General features: G+C 40.6%; 1 protein-coding gene across 3 annotated transcripts in view; it reads left to right on the top strand.

Moving 5' to 3' along the window:
* DCUN1D3 (defective in cullin neddylation 1 domain containing 3) overlaps positions 1–19,765 on the top strand; it is a 46,389-nt gene that overhangs the window by 10,989 nt on the left and 15,635 nt on the right. The window lies entirely within an intron of this gene.

The following is a 19,765-nucleotide window of genomic DNA, read 5'->3' as shown; positions in this document are numbered from 1 at the left end:
AGGAGCAAAATCTTCCTCCAATCAGTGTGAAATGGCTTTCCCAGATTATGCAGTATTCTTGAACTTCAAAGGTGCATTAGGTCTAGAGTTTCCTAATGCAAGAAACAAGCTTATTTATAATGCAGATTTCATGTTACTATTTTTTTTCCCCCGAGACAGAGTCTCACTCTGTTGTCCAGCCTGGAGTGCAGTGGCACAATCTCGGCACACTGCAATCTCTCCCTCCTGAGTTCAAGTGAGTCTCCCACCTCAGCCTCTTGAGCAGTTGGGATTACAGGCATGTGCCACCATGTCTGGCTATATATATTTTTTGAGACAATCTGGCTCTGTTGCCCAGGCTGGGATGCAGTGGTGCAATCTTGGCTCCCTGCAACCTCTGCCTTTTGGGCTCCAGCTCTGCCTCAGCCTCCCGAGTAGTTGGGATTACAGGCATGTGCCACCATGCCCGGCTAAATTTTGTATTTTTAGTAGAGATGGGGTTTCACTATGTTGGCCAGACTGGTCTCAAATTCATGACCTCAAGTGATCTGTCCACCTCAGCCGCCCAAAGTGCTGAAATTACAGACGTGAGCCTCTGTGCCTGCCCCTGGCTAATTTTTGTATTTTTAGAAGAAACAGCATTTAACTATATTGGCCAGACTGGTCTCAAGCTCCTGACCTCAAGTGATCCACTCGCCTGGGCCTTCCAAAGTTTTGGGATTACAGGTGTGAGCCACCGTGTCTGGCCCATGTTACCTTTTACTATGACTTTTAAAAAGGTTTAGCTGTACATAGTGGGCCAGGCACAGTGGCTTATACCTGTAGTCGCAGCACTTTGCGAGGCCTAGCAGGGAGGATCATTTAAGCCCACGAGTTCAAAACCAGCCTGAGCAACATGGCGAAACCCTGTCTCTACAGAAAATACAAAAGTTAGCCAGGCATGGTGTTGTGTGCCTGTGGTCCCAGCTACTTGGGAGACTGAGGAGAATCGCCCAAACCCAGAAAGTTGAAACTGTAGTGAGCTGTGATCGTGCCACTGCACTCCACCCTCAGCGACAAAGTGAGACCCCATCTCAAAAACAAACAAACAAACAAACAAAAAATAGATGTACATAGTACATTGGTTAAGAGAGTATAGGTTCTAGAGTCAGTCTGGGTTTAAATCTGAACTTTATCACCTACTTGCCACTTGACCTTGGATGAGCCACTTCTCTCTCTAAGCCTCAGTGTCCTCAAGTATGGAGTGAGGATAATCACAGTAAATAGTTGTGAGGATTCAATAAGATAGTGCATTTGGCAGACATGGGACAGTGCCAGGCATATAAACAAACATTTCATAGCATTAGCTATTATTGGCTACAAGGCATCCATTGCTATGCCCACCTGGATGCCAGCTAAAGAGACTTCCAAAAAGCCAATTTTACCTCCTCTTATAGGACAGTGTATAAAAGATTGCTAGGCACACAGTAGACACAAGTTATCTATCATTTGAAAATAAAACCTGTCCTCTGGGTATCTGGGAAATACACTAGTGACTCTGTAATGGAAACTTCCAGTGTGTTTCCAAAGCTGGCCTAAAATCCAGAGATGGAAAATCTTCCTCCTGAAACCCTATAGAGCTTGTATGAGTCTAGCAATGGGGACAGGGGCCAAGATACTGTAGGATCAAAAATTGGGAAACTGATCCAGGAGACATTTTTATCTTTGGCTGTATGCCTTGAGGTTCAGTGAGTTGGGCAAAACCACATTAGACTTTGGGAAAGGAAATAGATTTATTTCGGCCAGTCTAAATAATGTTTGACAGTCTCAGATAAAGTGAAAAGCCCAAATCCACATGCAAAAGGGCTTCCTGACTGCTTAGAGTTTACTTGGTCAACTCCTCTGAGGCCAGGTCTCTAATTCTTCCTGTAGCTCAACTACCAAGAGAATTTACCATAGTGGTACTGCCACTGGACTAAGTTCTTTGTTCTAGTCTAGACCCTGCCACCATTGCTGTTTTTCCTTGGTCAGATCACATCCCCTCTCAATCCGTTTCTTTAACTATGACATAAAGGATTTAAGACTAAATCACTGTTTCTCAAAGTGTGGCTTTGGTTATACTTGTAATTTATGTGCTGCTGAAATGAACACTCGTGTTTTCTGTACTGCTGATGGTGCATGAGATGATTTTTGGTGTTACTTGATGAATACTTTTCGTTTACTAGTTCTGTTTTTTAATGTGTATGAATGAAAACATAACTATCACATCACACATACGAATTCATGGACATTAGTGCTTAGGATGATACGAAAGTCATGTCAAAAGACAAAATTGCGACCAATTTAGTTTCCACATCTCAATTGGCTGTATTGCAATTCTAGAATTGGGCAATGTTTCATTCCATAATATAGAATAAGTGTTTAGATGAGCTAAGCAGGAGTTGGCTTTATAGATGGAAGGGCTGAAGAAAGCAGAAGCAAAGAACAAAGAGTGTATCAGTCCTTTCAAAGCTACTTTTCTTGTAAGGCAGGACAGGGAGACAGAACAATAGATAAATAAGTGATTAGTTAACATCAGATTACTTCTGACTTTTGTGTTTGTATGTAAGGAAAAGCTAGGGAACTTTATTGTCATGCCAATTGAAGATTTAAACTTGCAGTTTGGGAAGTTGGATATTATCTCTTTTTCTTGGTTTCTCGGAAGGTCAGATAACAAACTTAGTTTGGGCATGAGTGACTCCATTTTGATTTTTAGTCTGATCTCTTGGAGCCTAGTACAGGAGCTTAGTCCAGAACCGTAGCCTCTATCATTTTTATTTAGCAGTAGATACAGTTCTTAAAAAAGCTTTTAAGAAAAATATTAGGTAAACAGTAGATGGTATGGTAAAGATGGGATGTGATGGCTGAAGTTTGTAGGTTCCAAGACTCAATAACTCTAGTGCAATGCTGCACCTTAAAGTCTTTGTGGTGATGGTCAAAGTTGGGCAGGTCCAAATTTCAGGATTTAAAGACTTGCCTTCAGAAGTCTTAGGCAAAAAAAAACCACTTGACTAACTCAAGCAAATTGACAAATTTCTTTTTTTGCATTCATGGCAAAAATACCCAGAAATAGGCTATGTAGAATTTAAAACATCATAGACATTAGTAGTGGTGGCTTTTTTTTTTCCCGATGAAAAACTGAATAATGTTTCCTCTTTCACCAGCAGTTTCCCTGCAACCTGGATTGCTCCTTGGTTCCTCATTGTTTAATGTTGGGACTTTCCATGTTAGAAGTTAAGTTAGGGTCTGACTTGTTCTGTTGGGGTGGGAGAAAAAGCCTAATTGCTTCTTGAACCCAATCCAGTACATGAATTCAAAGCTTTGTCCCATCTCAAGAGCTGACCTGTACATTACTCCTGGAAACTGCTTTAAAGGGACAGTGTGACATGTGCCCTAAAATGACATTAAAGATTGAGATAGGCAGTATTTAAAATCTCATTTCACTTTGTCATATTGCTCATAATTCAACATAGCGGGGTCTTGAGAAAGAAAACGAATAGTGGCAGAAATAATACAGACTACTGTGGGAGGTACTTTCTTTTTGAGTAAAACCCAGAATAAAACGGAAATCTCTGTTGAGCAATAGAAGCTGAGAAAGCTGCTTTCAGATGTCCTCTGTGGTTTTTTGAGTTTTTTTTTAAGCCTTAATTACCTGTAATCCCTAGACAGTATCTTAACACTATCATCCTTCATTATCTACGTTTAAGTGTTGGTCTGTGTTTTGCAAATGATTTTGTTCTAAATTAACATGGTATAAAGGGCCATAGATCTGGTATAGCTCCTTGTAATAGTTATTTAGTGTTTCAAATTTTAGTTTTAAACAATTGCTATAAAGATGGTTCCAAGTCTGGTATCTTTCTGTGCCAAGTATTACTAGTGAAGATTAAAATAGAACAAAACGGTGGCAGTGATATAGCCCAAGAATATTCTCCTACTTTATTTTATTTACTTGTTTTGAGACAGGGTCTCTCACTCTGTCGCCCAGGCTGAGTGCAGTGGCGTAATCATGATTCACTGCAACCTCAGACTTACTTCTTTTACTTAATACAAGGTTTCTACACTACTTCATAATGAGAAACTGCCAGCTGTTTCCCAGCTGAGGTGGGATCTTTGCCTCAATTCCTCAAACTTTGTAAATTTTGATTTTGTCATTCTTGTCTCCCGAGAGAGGTCATGACCTGTGTCATTGGGCACATTGGCAAGGGGGAAAAAGGCTTTTACTGAAGGCTATGCTTTGCAGAATAAAAAATATGCCTTCCCACTACAATCTAATTGATGACATGCAGCAAGCATCCTTTGAGCAGATTTTGAGTTCAAACTAAGCAACTTACTTTTCTCCTTGGATATAAAAATGACAAGACCACCTTGCTTGTAGATGTCAAGTTTCTAAAACAGCCCATTTCCCTTGGTGCGGAAGTTAGTCATTATGTGTAGGCAATGGCTGAGGAGTCTGGATACATTCTGAAAGGGGAGGGGCCGAGTTGTGACATTTGCCTTTAGTCTGCAGACCAGGTTTTGCAAAGCTAGAGTGGGGCTGTTTGTTTTCTTCTCTTCTTGGGAAATTGCCATTGGATCAGTATGTCTTGGTTAAGATCTTTTGTGGGTAGCTGAGCAGTTGGGCTGTTAAAGATGGGAGCCACATGAAAGACTGTTCTTTCCCCGTCATACAAATAATTGTCTCCATGGTTGTGTAATCTCCATAAGAAGTATGAGCATTGAAGACCACACATTTAAAAACTTAAGGTATGACAGAGTCAGAAGGAAAGATGTACAAACATAGTGGCAGAGGTCAGTACCTTTGTAAGCCATTCTTACATGTTTCCAGCACCACTTATCATGGTCTTCTCATGGTGGAATAACCTTTCAGTTTATCCAGAATCTTTTTACTCCTAAAATAAAGTCCTTTTAGAATGTTAGAAACTTGAATTTTCATGGTAACTTTAAAAAAAGTTTAATTGACTTAATCTTTAACCCTGACTTTAAAACTTTCCTAGTCAAAGAGCTGGAATTGCTTAATTTATCAGTGCATTTGCTTTTCCAAGTTTACAGCTGTCAACCATTGGTTGGACTAGCAGAAAGAGATAATCAAAAGTTATGCAACAGGTAAAAATCTTTCCAGTTGCCTTTTCCCCATTTGGAAGGAAACCTGTTTTTCCTTCCCTCTGAGCAGTTTGGCCTAAGCTCCTCCCCTTTATGATTTGCATATTTACTATTTGCATACAGTACTTCAATTGATTCACTCAACAGAGAGTTCTAAAGATCTCCAGTATTTAGTACTTCTGATACAACCTACTGAAGCAAAAGAATTTTCAATTATGATAGCAGTTTCATAAAACAAAACCTTTAAAAACACACTTTTAAAGTACTGAAGGTACTGAAACTCTGAAATCTGAAATGCTCCAAAATTCAGAACTTTTTGAGTCCTGCCATGAGGCCCAAAAGAAATGCTCATTGAAGAATTTCAGATTTCAGATTTTTGAATTGGGGTGCTCTACTGGTAAGTTTCTACTGTTAATGCTGCAAAATCTGAAATTCAAAATCCAGAAAGAACACTTCTGGTTCCAAGCATTTGGGATAAGGGATACTCAACCTGTACAAGATATTTTCTCCCTAAGAAGAACAGATTTTGTAATTTTCAAGTTAGAAATCTATGAGCAAAAGACTGGCTTTCTCAGACAGAATGTGGATCATTCATAGGGTACTTCTGAAACTAAAAACCAGTTTTGTAAGCTAAAAAATGTTGGCCTCCAAAATGTAATGCTTTCATGGTTGTATTTAAAGTGAAGTGTATGTAGTCTGAATTTTTCTGAAAGACACCCTAGTATTGGATACATGGTGCTTCAGGAAGAAGAAATGTGTTTATATGCTGCCAGCTACTTATTCCAACAAATTTTAGTGCCTGTTAGAGATCTTGCTCTTAAGGACCTTATCGTCTAGTTGAAACATCAGACAGCAACAATTAGAAAATATTGTAAAACCAGTGCTATAAAAATAGCAGTGCTGTAAATGAAGGTGCTGAGAGGCAGAGAGGCTCTCAGTCAGTCAGGAATCCTGTGGGAAGTCAAATCTGAGCACAAGGCAGGAAAGAGCAAGACTAGAGAAAGGACTGGGGAGGGAATCTGAGCCAGTGATAACAGTGTATAAGACCGCAGAGACAGGAGAGGCCATGACATCCTGTGGAATGGCAGATGTTTCAGTATGCCCAAGGTACTCAGAATGAGAGAGGGAGAGTATTGACAATAGATGAGGCCAAATCCAGATGTATGCCTTGTTAAGTTTGGGTTTTATTCTGTAGGTGAAGGAGAATTATGAAATTATTTTCAGTAGAGACATGGCGTGATCACATATTGTATGTGTGTATGTGTTAGAAAGGTCACTCCAGTGGCAGTGTGGAAGAGAGACAGATTGGAGGGAACAATCCCTGAAATAGATAAAACCATTTGTGAGGGTCTTGCAATATAAGTGATAGGGGGCCAAGCTCAGTCAGTCACTGTAGAGTTACTGAGAAGAGGTAGATATTCAAGAGTTAGAATTTAAAAATTTTGGCTTAATCTGATAAAACTTTATTATTTGTACGTCCCACATGGGTCAATAGGTGGAACAGCGCTCTGTTCCATATAGTCATTCAGAGACCCAGGTTGATGTAGGTTCTACTGTCTTGTAACTATACATCTGTACTTTATTGGTCACTGTCTTGGTTCATCATGGCAGAGGAAAAGATGTCTTGGATGTCATGTGCCAGCTCTACTTGCGCCTGGAGACACAAGTATCCCATCTGCCTACAGCTCATTATGTCATTTCTGCCCACAGCCCAATGGTCAGAAGTAAACATATTTCCCCACCTAACTGAAAGGGTGCTTGGAAATTAGGGGAGCAGATGAAATGTTTGGCGAGTTTCCTCTGTCTCTGTCACAGAGTAGGGGCTTGCATAAGCTGCTTTATTTCTGAGTTTATTTCCTCATCTGTAAAATAGGGGTAGCAATAGGAACCTCCGAGAGAAGCTGTGGAGAGTAAATGCTATCGTGACTGTAAAATGCCTAACGTTGTGTCAGGCAGATATTGGAGGGAGCCTTCATCAAGCCCAGTTGAGATTTTGAAGCAGTGGGTCATAGTTCATTGGTGGGTTATAACCAACAATTAAAAATAAAAAAAAAAGAAAAAGAAAATAATGCAAATCAGTGCATCATAGAAGTAAGGGTAAATATTGGGTAGTTTATTTATTTATTTATTTTTGAGACAGGGTCTTGCTCTGTCCTCACCCAGGCTGGAGTGCAGTGGCATACTCATCGCTCACTGTAACCTCAAACTCCTGGGCTCAAGTTATTCTCTCCCCTCAGCCTCCTGAGTAGCTGAGACTAGAGGTGTGCATTACCACCACACTCACCTACTTTAAAAAAAATTTTTGTAGAGATGGAGTATCACTGTGTTGCCCAGGCTTGGGTGCATATTTAAAAGTGTAAATATTCATGGAACTTTTCTTTGAGTTGTACATGGATTTATATGTGTGCGTTGGGTAAGGATATAAAATGTATTTCTCACTGAAGGTTGTAGTTAAAGTTTGATTTCTCAGTAACTCAAAGACTTATGCACAGCAAAGCAAACAAAAAAACCCACTCTATCAGAGTGTGCTGTTTTGAAAGAAGCAATTTAAACCTCCAGACTTTAAAAAAATAGCTTTGAAAAGCATTATTAATTTAAGAATTTGAATTTTGGCTTTACTGCTACCAATCCGACACCCCTATAATAATACCCTAGGAGGTAGGGTATAATAATACCTAGGGTATTATTATAGGGGTGTTGGATTGTTTTATTAGTTGATATGTGTAAAAATGTTTTGAGAATGATGCCTGGTACATAGTAAACCTTAGGTAACTATTTGTGGACATTATTATGTAAAAGTGGTAGTACTCTCCATTTAGGTAAATTTGTGCAGTGCACTAGGGACATAGTAGGCACTTATTTTTCATTTGATTCTTTAGAAAGTATCTCAGATGCCAGTTAGCCGTTTTCTTTTCTTTTCTTTTTTTTTTTTTTTTTTTTTTGAGACAGGGTCTTACTCTGTCACCCAGGCTGGAGTACAGTGGCATGATCACTGCTCACCGCAGTCTAAGCCCCCTGGGCCTACGGGATCCTCCCACTTCAGTCTCCCACGTAGCTAGGACCACAGACACGTACCACCACGACTGGCTAATTTTTTTATTTGTGTTTTCGTAGAGACTGGATCTCCCTATGCTGCCTAAGCTGGTCTTGAACTACTGGGCTGAAGCAGTCCTCCTGCCTTGGTCTCCCACAGTGCTGGGACTGCAGGTGTTAGCCTCTACATCATGCCAAGTTGGCCCTTTTTGTGTCACCATACACTTTCCCTGTCTTCTTGGAGCTTGCAGTCTAAGATGCTGTCACTAAAACAACAACAGCCTTTCTGTTCTGTGTGCTTTTGCTTGGGAGCCATGAATGTTTTTGTCCCAAGGGAATAAATAATGTATAATGCATTTAAGCCTTGGATGCACAATAGACATAGTAAAGTATCTTAATAAAATAAATGTCTTCTTAGGCACTTAAAAAATTCTGAGAAGGACTTACTGGGAGGGAGAAATTATGAAGCATTTTCTTTTCTGGTTCTTAAAATATGTTTTTGGCCTGGAAAAACAAGTATCAAAGTTGTTTTTAAGATGATTAGGTTGACTTCTCTTACAGTGAGTAGTTGGTGTCAGCAAACTCATTTGCAGTGAGAAGGATGACTCTGCCTTTTGCTGAGCAGTGGTAGATAATGATACTTCCACTTCAGTAAGCCCATTGGCAATAGTGAGTTGTAACCTGGGTGAATAGGAGTTAATCCTGGCTCCCTGGGAGAAGTAGATTTGTTATATAATTTATGATACCCAGAAGTCCTTTAGGGAGGTCTTTATTATCTTATTATCATGACAGTATCCATCTAGGCCTGAAGATTAATTTTTGTTGTTCTCATCTAGTTCCACCAGAGCGATTCAACTAACTGGAAGGGCAGTAACTTGTTAAATGCTTGTATTTGGCTTTTGCTTTGACACAAAGGTATACTAATCAAGATTAGGTGTTAGAAATCCAGAAGTATTTCAGTTAGCGATTTATTAATAGGTTTAAAGGTTTTTATTTCTCCTGTTAAACTGACGTAACTTCTGAAAAATGAGTCATATTCAGGGTTTCAAACATCTCCCCTTTGACTAGCTTCAACAAAGGTTTATCAATGTTTCTGTCTTACAGGTTGCTGCTGCAATTCATTTGTGTCAGTCCTGCCACTGATGAAACAAATACAGGAGGGGTGTCAGTTTGGTTTTCCATCATTTGACACAAGCAGACTTCTTAATTCTGTTACTGGTGGACGATCACTGTTAAACAAGCCTATGCTATTTTTTATGACTCACTGAGAAGTCATGTGGTGGTGTGATACCCCGTCCCCAGCTACCAGTGTTTAAACTTGTAATTTTCAATATATTGTGTTAAAACAAGCTTCTAATTCTGGCTATTTTTCTTTTCAATTTTAGGCCTAAAATTGGAAGCTCTGTTTTTTATAAAACAGCCTCCTAGAAAAGTCACTGGTGTTGCTATTCTCTCTCTACCCCAAATATCATAACTGGGCCTGGGGGCGGGCAGAGTAAGAGCTGGCTGTTTCACATGGTTAAGCAGAATGTGTGGGCCTGCCAGCCAGCGGAGGTGGAATCTGCCCTTTGCTTTCTCAGCAAGTACCTCTGGCTTTGGGGGCCCCTGTTGAGGACTTTAGCTGTTGGCCTTTCTCACTGTCATATGAAACAAAGTTCATTGTTTCTGGTGGTGCTAAAGAAATGGAAGACCTTTATTGTCTGTATCTCTTACTCTCTTTGATAAGGTATGTGCTTCAGCCCTCCCTGTTACAAGTCACTGTCAACAGGCGAACAGTGGTATCTCAAGAGGTGTAACACTGGCCATGATTCCTTGTGTTTTAAGCAATTGAATTTCTATTTAAAGCAAGCAGTATGCAGTATTCAAAAAAGCTGCTGGCCGTTGCTCCTGCATCTCTAGACACCTAAATATGATGCTTTATTTGTCGAGGTAGGGTAGATGCAGTTCAGACCAGCAGCCTGAGGCTTTTCACTGGAGTGCTCCTGATTGGTGAGCCCTTGGGTCTTTCTAGAGTGCTGTGTGTGGCTATGACTTCAGTAAACCCTTGGACATAACACCCTGGCTAAAAGGAGGGGCAGAAGTGATTTCTGTTAATGTGAATTTTTTCTAAGGGCCTGAGTGTAGGTCAAAAAGAGACATGACAGGTTGAATATCTCCCTATTTTAGCTTCATATTCTGGCTTTTGATGTGTTTAAGGTGAAAATTAGCTTGTGAAGTGAGGAGAGATGGAATCGCGTACTGCTGGCTGAGAAGCTGTGTTTGTATCACATTATCTGAGAAACTCATAAGTTAAGGAATAATTGGAGTAAGAAGACAATCTCCTCCTCTCTCTCCTCTCTGAAGGTATTGGGTACTTCAAGTGGGGGAGTCCAGAAAAAATTAGACCTTAAGAATCAGGGATGGGCACAGTGCTCGTTACCTGTAATCCCAGCGCTTTGAGAGACTGAGGCAGAAGGATTGCTTGAGCCCAGGAGTTTGAGACCAGCCTGGGCAACATAGCAAGACCCTGTCTGTACTAAAATAAAAATAAAAATAATAGCTGGGTGTGGTGCCATGTGCCTATAGTCCTAGCTGTCTGGGAGGCTGAGTTAGGAGGACTGTTTAAGCTCAGAAGTTTGAAGTTAACAGTGGTCTATGATTTTAGCACCATACTCTAGGCTGATCAACAGAGCCAGATCTTGTCTCTAAAAAAAAAAAAAAAAAAAAAATCAGCTCTTGAGAACTGAAATTGAGTTCTGCATTCCTGGGACTCAACTCCCTTTACTCTTTCCTGCTGAGTGTTTGCTAACATCATCATATAATTTGAATTGGTATAAATAGCTACCGTTTATTGAGTACTAATTGTGTGTGAGAAAGTGCTAAACATCTCAGGTTCATCATTTATTCAATCACATGTTAATACATTTAAGGGATAAATCCTTGTACAGAGCATGTGCTCAGTAAGTATCAGTGATTATTATTCCTTCTACAGATACTTATTAAGGTGCTATGTGCCACATAGCCTAGGTACGCAGGGTAAAGTGGTGAATAAGACAGAGGAAATGCCTGCTGTTAGGAGGAGCAGGCAATAAATAAGGCAGCAAATTAGAATTTCAGAGTTGTGTGTCCCGTGAAGAAGTAAAACAGTGTTGTGCTGAGTTAGAGGGGAGTGGCATTTGGATTGGTTGAACATGGAACGCATATCAGCACATGAACTGAGATCCATCTGATATAAAGCAGCCATTTATTCTTCACAGTGACCTTTTTTCTTTTCTTTTTAATCGCAGAACTCAGTCTGATTTTTTTTGTTAATTGATAAATAATGTATGTAGTTTTGGGACACATGATAATTTGATACATTTATGTTATGTGTAAAAATCAAATCAGGGTAATTGGGATATGTATCACCTTAAATATTTTTCTTTTCTTTATGCCAGAATCATTTAAATTATTCTCTTCTAGCTATTTTGAAATATATAATAGAATATTGTTGACTGGTGTCGCCCTATTGATTTTTCAAACACTAGGTCTTACTTCTGTTTGTACCCATTAACCAACTACTTCTCTTTCTTTTTTCTTTCCTTTCCTGTCCTGTCCTGTCCTGTCTTGTCCTGTCTTGTCCTGTCCTGTCCTGTCCTGTCCTGTCCTGTCCTGTCCTGCCCTCCCCTGCCCTGCCCTCCCCTCCCCTCCCCTCCCCTCTCTTCCCCTCCCTTCCCCTCCCTTCCCCTCCACTCCACTCCCTCCCCTTTTCTTTTTTTCGAAGTCTTGGCCTGTCACCCAGGTTGGAATGGAGAGATGATCTTGGAGAGATGAGCCAATGATCTTGGCTCACTGCAACCTCTGCCTCCCAGGTTTAAGTGATTCTCCTGCCTCAGCCTCCCCAGTAGCTGGGATTACAGGCACCCACCACCATGCCTAGCTAATTTTTGTATTTTTAGTAGAGATGGGGTTTCACCATGTTGGCCAGGCTGGTCTTGAACTCCTGACCTCATGATCCGCTCACCTTGGCCTCCCAAAGTGCTGGTATTATAGGCGTGAACCACTGCACCTGGCCTAACCAACTTCTTTTCATCTCCCACTCCCCTCCCCTGCCTCTGGTAACCACCTAGAGATTATAACCGTCTCTGTCTTCATAAGATCCACTTTTTTAGCTCACATATGAGTGAGAACATGTACTCTTTGTCTTTCTGTGCTTGGCTTATTTCACTTAACATAATGACCTATGGTTCCATCCATTTTGTTGCATATGACAGGGTTTCATTCTTTTTTATGGCTGAATAATATTCCATTGTGTATATGTACCATATTTTCTTCATTCATCCATGGATGAGCACTCAGGTGGATTCCATCTTTTGGCTATTGTGAATACTGCTGCAGTAAACATGGGAGTGCAGATATCTCCAGTATATTGATTTTCTTTCCTTCAGACATATATCTAGTAGTGCAATTGCTGGATCATTTAGTGGTTCTATTTTCAGTTTTTTTTGAGGGCCTTTTATACTGTTTTCTGTAGCGGTCATACTCATTAACATTTCCACCAACAGTATATGAGGGTTCCCATTTTTCCACATCCTTGCCAGCATTCATTATTCTGTTTTTTTGTTTTGTTTTGTTTTGTTTTTTTAATAAAAGCCATTTTGACTGGGGTGCGATAATATCTCATTGTAGTTTTGAGTTACATTTCTCTGGTGATTAGTGATGTTGAGCATTTTTTCATATACTGGCTATTTTCATGTCTCCTTTTGAAAAACATCTATTCAGATTTTTTGCCCATTTGAAAATCGGATTAGGTCCAGGCACAGTGGCTCACCCCTGTAATCCCAGCACTTTGGGAGGCTGAGGTGGGTAGATCACTTGAAGTCAGGAGCACAAGACCAGCCTGGCCAACATGGTGAAACACCGTCTCTACTGAAAATACAAAAATGAGCCGGGCTTAGTTGCCTGTGCCTGTAATCCCAGTTAAGGCAAGAGAATTGCTTGATCCTGGGAGGTGGAGGTTGCATTGAGCCAAGATCATGCCACTGCACTCCACACTGGGTGACAGAGTGAGACTCCGTCTCAAAATAAATAAATAAAACTCAGATTTTTCTTTTTTCTTTCTTTTTTTTTTTTTTTTTTTGTTTTGTTTTTTTTTTGCTATTAAGTTGTTTGAGCTCCTTACATAGTCTGGCCGATAATCCCTTGTTAGATGGATAGTTTGCAGATTTTTTTTTCCCATTCTGTGGGTGGTTTCTTCACATTGTTCATTGTTTCCTTGGCTACATAGAAGCTTTTTAGCTTGATGTAACCCCATTTGTCTGTTTTTGCTTTGGTTGCCTGTGCTTTTAAGGTCTTACACAAAAAGTCTTTGCCAAGACCAGTGTCTCAGTCATTTTCCCAGTGTTTTCTTCTAGTAGTTTCATATCTTATATTTAAGTCTTCAATCCACTTTGATTTGATTTTTGTATATAGTGAGAGAGAGAGAGGTCTAGTTTTATTCTTCTGCCTATAGTGATTTAGTTCACTGTGATTTGTTTTATTTCCCTAGTTTTCAAGTGAGAAAATTGAGATCGAAGATGGTTAAGTGTGGTGCTAGAGAGCTGGTAGAGCTGGGCTGTACAAATGCAGTCATTTTGCATCCAGTGCATGTCCTGTCCTTTTTGGAAGGCACATGACTATACTGGAGCACCTGAAGGAGCTGCAATATCTGTGCAACTGGGTTTTGAGTGAGAGAATGACAATTGAAGGTTGCAGAACAGTCAAGACACTGAAGGTAATTCAGAAAAGTTGCGTGTAATTCATGGACCCCCTATTGTTGGATGCATTTGTGTGTGCGCGAGCACAGTTTATTCTGGGGCCCATAGTTGTCTTTGGATTTTCAAACTTACTGATAACGGAAAGAGCTTATGAGGCTGCTGCTTTATTTTAGAATATTTTCTTACAAACAAACATGTTGTTGTTTCTTAAAATAGGGCATAGCTGCTAGGGCAGGGTTTTAATAGACAGCATTGTGATGGCCATTAGGTGGCAGCAATTTTGGCTGGTCATGTGGGTGGGAAGTGGGCAGGAACTGAGCAGTAACCATCAGCTGTCTTACTTTGCAAAGCTTGCAGTACCACAGTGCCTTCCAGCAGGTATAGAGCTCTATTTTTAATTATCTGGTTATCTTCACACATGTTAATGTACCCTGGGGCCTCAAGCCACGTGAGCATTTGTGAAAATAAGTAACTGTTTAAAAAAAAAAAAAAAATCAAAGCCTAAACCTTGGGGCCTCAAGTTTCACCCTGCAGGGAATGTATTTCAATAAAGATGTGCAAACATGAGCATTTCCTGTCAGTTTTCGAAAGCTGAACACTTTCTAAATAGGCTCTTCAGCACGTAAAATCAAAGAGAAATTGTTTCAGTGACGGTAATTGAAACCAAGAGGGTAGCCAAGTTCAGGTCAGATCTGGTCTTTCAGTTTCATGGGATATGGGTTAGATCAAATACCTGTTTCAGCTGGAAAGTTGATCATGTTATCATACAGAGAAAGACTTCTGAGGGTTTTTGCTTTACATCCTTTCACGTGGTGTGTGAATGCTGGGACAGGGTTCCTCCTTGGGAACAAGATGACGACAGCAAATATGTACACAATAGAATAAAGCACCTGAAGTACTCTGTGGCATATCTACTTGAAGGAGGTCTAACGGTGTAAAAATTGCAGTTGGAAAGTCTCTTTTAGCCAGTTAGCCATACCATCTTTTATTTGACAGCTTTCATAAACTTGGGATCATGGGTCCTATTGTTCAGCTAAGGGTCCTGTGATATATTGACTAGAAATTGTGGCCTAGTCAGTTGGTTCTGAGCCATGAATCAGAACGTCTAGGTATTAGATCTTTTCTCTCTTTGCTCTCTGAATGGAAGAGATCTGAGTGACAGAGCTGTGTCTTGGTAGGGACTCTTTCAGTTGTGACAGAAAACCTCACATCTGACTTATGCAAAGGGGAGTTTGTTGGCTCACACCTGTGAAGTTCAGGCTTTGATCTTGACTCTAGGAAGAGTTGGATTCAGGGTGTAAATAATGCCTTCAAAACTCAGTTTCTCTTTGTCTCTTGGTGGTACTTTCCACGTGGTGATTTCATTTCTGGGTTCTACATGCATTTGAGCTGAGCCCCGTATGATAAGCAGGGACCATTTAATCCTCACAGTGACCTTTGAATAGTCATTCTTATTTTCTCTGGTGGCTCTTTCTGGTAGCATCTCCAAACTCCTGTATTTTCTTTTTCTTTTTCTCTCTTTCTTTTTTTGTTTTAAGATGGAGTCTCACTCTGTCACCAGGCTGGAGTGCAGTGGCACGATCTTGGCTCACTGCATGCAACCTTCACCTCCTGGGTTCAAGTGATTCTCCTGCCTCAGCCTCCCGAGTAGCTGGGACTACAGGTGTGTGCCACCATGCCCAGTTAATTTTTGTATTTTTAGTAGAGACAGGGTTTCACCATGTTGGCCAGGATGGTCCTGTGTTTTCAGATCCTCCCTGGCCGGCTTGTCATGGGCGTATCCTAGATCCAATCATTAAAGCCAGATGCATGTGAGGCCTTGGTGGGCGTGAGTCCCATAGTTTTTTACGAACCCCACCCAGCCATTTGGTGGCTGAGAGCGAAGGAGAAGGATCTGCTGGTGAAAATTGGATAATCACCTGATGAAGAGCCTGGATGCTGGAAAGGCAGACACGTTTGTTACAAATTTGTCCTGTGACCCAGTCTGCAGCTTGAAAGCCCATGTTAGTCTCCACACTAAATCAAACCATTTCCAGGCATTGTCTGTCCACATTTCTCTTTTGAATGAGCCTCTTGCTTCCTGGGAATGTGAATCACTCAATCCATGGGCCAGACCCTTCTACCCCTGATGTTAAGCCTTTGATAAGGCGACTGTTACTCAGACTTAAGATGGTCATCATCTTTGTCCTTTTCTTTTTCTTGGTGGGCATGTGAGGGAGAAGTTGATCTTCTTTTGAAAGAATAAATTGAGGAAATTTAGATATAAGTGAAAGATGTTCTTGGATTAAATTCTTTTTCTCCCCATTCCCCCATTATTTAGCAACATTTTCTTAAAATCCTTGGAGCCAGACACATTGGATTGGCTAGCCTTTTTGACATGATTCTCGGCGAAGTAAGTGATCTCTTTCTTTACCTGTCTTCTGTCCTTCTTTGACAGTTTGTTTTTTCTTAAATATAAAGTCTTATGTCCTTTTGGCAAGGATTTTTTTCTTTGAATAAATTGAATTAGTTGGTAAATATTACAAGTAGATTTTGAGAGAGATATGCACTCCCAATACCCTGCCAGAATAACTTGACACTACATTTTTGGAAGTCAAATTGACTCTATATGTAATTTTCTTTCCATATCCTTTGATCCATCAGTTCTCAGGAAATAATTGTAAACATGCTGAGTTTTAGCTGCATATTATATTTATTATCCCAGTATTTTTTTTTTTTCAAGGCGGGTCTCTCTGTGCCCCAGGCTGGAGTGCAGTGGCATGATCTTGGCTCACTGCATCCTCCACCTCCTGGGTTCTAGTGATTCTTGTGCCTCAGCCTCCTGAGTAGCTGGGATTAGAAGCTCGTATTACCACTCATTATCACAAAAATTACCGGCTAATTTTTGTATTTTTAGTAGAGACAGGGTTTTGCCATGTTGGCCAGGCTGGTGTTGAACTTCTGGCCTCAAGTGATCTGCCCTCTTTGGCCTCCCAAAGTGCAGGGATTACTGGTATGAGCCACTGTGCTCAGCCTATCCCAGTATTGTTTATAATAGTGAACTATTGGAAGCAGGCTAAATGTCCAACGGTAAGAGATTACACTAAATGGTACCCACATCAACAGAAGACGTCTGACTATTAAAAATGTTTCAACACAGAGAGTCTCAGCTTGTTTCTCCTGACCCCTGCAGTGTAGCACCCACATTTTTGACTGACTGACTAGTAGGGTATACAGTTTGTGGGTAAAGATTTTATGAGAGGGAAAGATTTTTCTAAAAAAGTGTTCAGTGGAAAAGTTGCAAAATAGGATGTATAATATAAACTCCATTGTTTTTCGAAGTTTTGTGTGTGTAATGTGTGCCTGTATGTGTATTAATTTATATGTACCATCTGTATGTGCTTACATAAAAGAATGAAAGGATATACTACAAAACATTAACCGTAGGTGGTGAAATTAGTGGTTGACTTTATCTTTATGTGTCTCTATACTCTCTAAACTTCACAAGATAATTATGTCATACTTTTGAATTTGCCAGCAGGAAAGAGCCTGGTGACGTCACTTTTCTGACCAGGTTACTGATGTGGTTGAAAGCAGGAATTCTTTTATTGTATGGGTCTTTTCTCTCCTTCTTCCTCTTCCTGTCTACTATTAGGCATTAGCAGTCAGTCTCCATCATGGGACCTCTAGGAGAAAGCTGATAAATGTGGTCTTAATGGATTTAGATTTTTTTTTTTTTTTTTTTAAAGAATTAGCAAACATTAGGAGATTACTTGGTTACCACACGGTGAACCTGATGCCTACTAAGAGGCCATTGGATCTAGAAACCACATCTCTACATTTGTGGTCATCCAGGTGCCCTTTAAGACATTTGGATGTAGTCATTTATGATCTGTATATTGTGTTCCTTCCTTGTCTTTGGACTCATTTTACAATTTCCTTCTCGCCTTTTACTTATATGCCCAAATCTAACCTTATCTCCAGTTCACTAATTTTCAATCAGTTGCTGACTCCCAAGTTCTCAGAAGGTGACTAAAAAATGAGCAGTTGATGTGGTAATTGGCTGTTCTGAGGACTAATCAGCTACAATCAGGTGAACCTCCAGGGTGGCTGGTATCAGTATGCTGACTGGAAGGAGGGAATTAGTGCTAATCAGTGGTTTACTTTCAGTGGGGTCTAATGAGGCTCCATCCTAAGAAATAAAACAAGCTGCAAGCTTACCACCGGAGATGAAGCATGCAGCAGGCGTGCCGTTTTTATTAGAGTACCGTGCAGCACAAATCCAAGACAGCCTTCTGCTTTTAAACAGGGTAAGTAACTGGAAAAGCTGATGTGAAAACAAAGAGTGACCAACCTAGAAATTTGATGCCTCTTAATGATGCCCCCCCCAGCACATAAGTGGGTAGTTAGAAGTGCCCAGATCAATAGTGACAGCAAAAAATATTTCAAGTGTGAGTCAGTGATATGATATGGCCCTTTTTTGGTTATTTTGAGTTATGTGGGGTTAAACATGTAGCTCAGTTCAGAAGCCCAGAGACCAAAAAAAATGGTTCATTATTTGGTATTTGGAAACTTTATAGTATGTGTTGGCTTGCCTGTGTTTGGCAAGTAGGCATTTGTTCTAGCCAGCTCACACTGGCTTCATTCAATTGGACATATATTCTTAGTAGTGCATTCAAAGGGTACAACGTAAGGAACAGTGAGAACATTTTCAAAGAGACTTTATGCTAAACTGGCTGGTCTTAGTCATGTGATCTAAGATGACTTTTATAGAAATACAGCCAGTTTTTAAAAGTTTTCTCTGTCCTCCCTATCCCCTTTTCTCTTTTCCTTCCTCCCGCTTTTCTTTTGCACTGTTGAGACTGGTTGATGTAAAAAGTCATGGATTCCTCCCCAGCCCTAACTGGAACTGCTGTCTTAGCTTGTTGCTGCAGTACATTTTAGGACAAAAAGTCTTTTAAAAGCTGGAAAGTAGAAGCAGACGGGTCTAGTTTGCTTTGGCAGAGGGAACGGCTTTCCGTCCCAAGTGGCTCTGGGTAAGACCTAATCTCCAAAGGTGATCTTTTAGTCCTAAGTTGGAAGTGGCAGCAGTCCTAAGTTGGAACTCTGCATTTACAGTGTTCTCTCAATCTTGCCTTGTTATTTCTGCACGTTTACTTTCTAGGAAGTAGTTTACAAATGGACACCATCCATATTCCATCTTTTTTCTCAGGTCATTTGGAGTCTGTGGCTGACAGGTGGGATCAAGGGGCTCCTGTGGTCTTGCCTTAAGACTCTCTGGAGGATGGCTGTGCCAGTACAGCCGCTTCAGCCCCTGGCAGCTGTAGAAAAGCTGTCTGAGGAATTCATGTACTCATGTTCTCTGGCCTTTGGGTATCTGGCATATGTAGGAAGAAATAAAAACATATACCCAGCTAGCTCTACAAAGTATTTGGATAAAAGTTGAAAAGATGGATTTTTTCATGTTGCTAATATGTAGGAGCACCAGCATGGTTTCTTGCTGCTCAATAGACTCTAGATGGGAACAGAATGGAGGAGTGGAATGGATTGGATCCTTCTGTCAAGGAAGCTCAGAGCAGATCTCAAGTGCCTTGCTGACACTGACTTTTGGTGCCAGCATTTGCCTCCTGTTTTTTTAGCTCCTCATTTCACAAGTCTGTTCCTGGGTGACAGGCTGCCCATCAGTAGCCAACATGGCATTCCTCTGAGTGGGCTTCCTGACCCAGCCAGCTCCAGCAGTCAGTTTGCGTGGCTCTGTTTTCCATGTCTGGGCCTATTACTGACTCTGCAGAGATCAAACTAAGATGATTAAGGAGAGGGAAGGCTGCAAAACCAGTGTTTTCTATCACCCCTTGTTCAGATTGGAGTAGCCCTGCTTTCCCTCTGCTTTTGGACTTCTGCTTTTTCTTTAACTCTTACAGTCTTGGGCAAGGAGAAATGTG

The sequence above is a fragment of the Sapajus apella genome, unplaced genomic scaffold (assembly GCF_009761245.1).
Source record: "Sapajus apella isolate SASKATOON/1434 unplaced genomic scaffold, GSC_monkey_1.0 scaffold51, whole genome shotgun sequence".
Classification (NCBI taxonomy): Eukaryota; Metazoa; Chordata; class Mammalia; order Primates; family Cebidae; genus Sapajus; species Sapajus apella.
The sequence above is the reverse complement of the archived record's forward strand: the minus strand, read 5'-3'. Positions and strand labels throughout refer to the sequence as shown.